Source organism: Atta cephalotes (assembly GCF_000143395.1).
Source record: "Atta cephalotes unplaced genomic scaffold scaffold00008, whole genome shotgun sequence".
Taxonomy (NCBI): Eukaryota; Metazoa; Arthropoda; class Insecta; order Hymenoptera; family Formicidae; genus Atta; species Atta cephalotes.
In genome coordinates, this window is record NW_012130072.1 from 835152 (window position 1) to 838581 (window position 3430).

Genomic DNA, 3430 nt, shown 5'->3' on the forward strand with positions numbered 1-3430 from the left:
GATAGAATTTATATTCTACGGGCATATATTCCCCAATCGTATTGGCGAAAAATCAAAACCGCCTATTAAAACAAATTTATTTTGGGAAACTAGCCCAGCGTTTACAATGCTCTTCATGTGGGTTGGTTGTGTTAAGAATTCAAATAGACAAAAGGGAATTTCCCTATGGTGAGATTAAATTGAAGAATGCATCAAAAGAAACAAAGCAAAATGGATCGAAAAAAAAATATCGTGATAAAGTCAGAGGCACAATCCAGCAACGACCAGAGGTGTTTTCGTTATCCTCACAGAAACTTCCCCGCGGGCTCGCTTGGTCGAGCACAGTTGTTTATCGATATAAAATCGATACAATATATACATGTGTATGTATATACAGCCCGGTCGCACCTGCATCAGCACGATCGAGAGAACAGAGTTTTTTTGATTTCGGGAATAAAAGAACCACTACTGATGCGATCTCATTGCTGAATTCCGGTGTGCCTCGTGAGGTAGCGAATGTTGTTTTGTTGCATTTAAATAATATATTAAAGATATCTTAAGATGTAATATATTATTTAAATTCTTTATATAATATATACAAAAAAACAAATATATATTGTACAAACGATGTACATCATGATAATAACATTAACGCTCTGAATAAAAAATTAAAATAACGTTCCATAACCTATAGACACTATTTTTAATATAAGTTTTAAATTAATTATTCAATAAATATAAACAAATAAAGATGTTTAAACTGAATCTAATGTAAACATAATTCATTATATTAGGAAAATTGTAATTCAAGATTTTTATACATATAATGAATGTACGTTTCTAAATTATGTTAAATGTAAATTAAATATTTAAAAAATATATAATAATGCTTAAAATTTTTAATCTACATCTTTTGTAGTCTATTTGTTAGAAAAAAACATAAAGAAATAACCGTTTCATCGTTAAAGAAAATAATTCTGTTCCTATGAAAGATTAATTTTGCTAAAGAATTTAAAAATTTGACTACAGATCTGAAAATAACTTTATTGGATTATTAAAATTTTGTAGGAATCTTAAGTATGATGAGCAATATTGAAAAATACTTGGATATTCTAATAATCAATTTTGTCGTCCTATCTAATTATTTTAATGGTCCGGTAAAATTATTTTTCAGATCTGTATCTAATTAAATTTTAAATTCTTCAGCAAAATTGCTTTTTCAATTGTAACAAACTTAATTTGCTGAAATGTAAAGTATCGGGAATAAATTAAGAAATTAATGCGTTTGTTTTATTGCTAAATCGCTACATTGAGATCCGAAATTAAAGCCATTACCATGGTCTGTACATGTGGATGAGATTAAATGAAACGAATAAACGTATTACATGTGTGTGGTTTAATCTCGAAATCGTGTGGTTCACAGACTTTCTAGGAATAAGCATTGACTTTAACGTGCAAATTCATACAGAATCTTTCTTGATAACTCCAGAATCTCTAAAATAAAAAAAAATATCTATGGAAAAGAGATTAGCTATATGCGAACCTGTGAGATATCTTTTGACCTAATTTTAAACGATATTTCGGGCAACCTGAATTAGAAAATAGAAAATTTAATTTCGCAATTTCCATATCATTCATTATTCAATATATTCATAAGAATTGTGAAAAATATATTCTCGTATTTTTTACTTAATTTTAAATATATATTTGTATTATATATTTCAAATTAACAAAAATATAATAAAACATTTTCCGCAATTTATATATATAAATATACCGTAACTAAAGGTTCTTGGCCCTCATCTGCACCGTTAAGTTAGCCTAACCAACCAGTTTCGAGTTCATATGCAGTCGCGTGGCAACGCCGAGGACTCGCGGAACAAACATAATTAATTCCATTGCGATTTTGTACATGAGGAAACTCTGTTGATTCTCCAATTCCGTAAGCAAATATCGAATTTATAAACTGGCTAGACAGGACGAAAGAGTAATCCGCATGAATCCGTTAAAAAATCCAGCGTGGTAAAGCCTCGACTTGTAGCATAAAATGCATGGTTGATTTAACGTGGCACGATTATTACACTATGAATACATTCGGTCGCATTGCTGTGCGATATTAAATTCACGGCATTTTTCAGAGTCATAAAGTTTTTAACGACCGTCCATCACAAAGCGTTAAAATGCTGCTGCGATTAGGCGTGTGATATTTATATGTTACATGCGTGTATCGCACATAAATACATACACATAGACATTACCATTCATAAGTTCGGGAACACTTGCGATTTTTTTGCATTTCATAAAAAGTTAAATTTAAGAAGGTCTAAAAAAATTTTGGAAAAATTTACGTGAATTAAGAAATTATTATTAAGATATTATATACAAAATGTATAACAAAATCAATATAAAGAAAATAATAAATGCACATGTGTGTATTATAATAAAATTTTGTTCCTTTCTTTTTTCTATAAACTCTTTAAATAAACTCTTTATTTCGAAATTAAAAACATTTTGTAAAAATAAATTTTATATAAGAAATTTGACATCATTAAAAAAACATACATATATATATATTTTTTTTTTTATTATATTATTACATGTATATATGTTTTTATGTGTTTTAATAAATTTTTATCAAATCATACACAAACAACATACATACTGTCGCGACTGTGCCGGCAACAATCGTTTTTTTCAGGCCGTTCGTGCAGGTGAAACCTGTGTCGAATAAATGTCGAGTCCAATGACGCGCAGGTGTTTAAAGACGTGGCATTTATTCAAATGATTATTTATACCGGACACAGCAATCTTTATTTATATTGGATACGTCAAATGTCAACGGGGAAAAACGCATTGCGAGATAAATCTTGAACGCGTCTCAAGATATCTCAAGATGTCTTTGGCGCGACAATTCATGTAACCTGTTCACATGTGATATAACATTACCTTCAAAGTTTTATATTTTTGCAATATCGTGTGAAGGCCTTTGTGACGACCTTCGAAACGTTGAAGAAATGAAGGAAGATTTTTCATGAGGGACAGACTATCTGTGACATACTGTAAAAAATAGCAAGCTAACAAGTTGCAGCGCATCTGCGTAAAGAGATCGCGCTTCGTTAACAACAGCAATATCCGGTTTCTGACGAATATTCTACATCAAATTTAAATGCATTCTCCTAACAAGCAGTTTGAAATCTATACTCAAATGTTAAATATAGCGATAAACAGGAAATGAGAGTAAAGTATTTTATTTACAAGAACTTATTACATAGATTTTCATTTACTACTTATTATCATAAAATATTCTGCGTGGAAAAAATATCGAATTCATTTTAAAGGTAGAAATAAAAAACTTTGGGTAATTAATTTTTGTTCATTTACATATGATAAAAATTTAGAACAAAATTAATAATAGCTCCAAGATATTAAAAAATCTTTCTCTCTCTCTCTC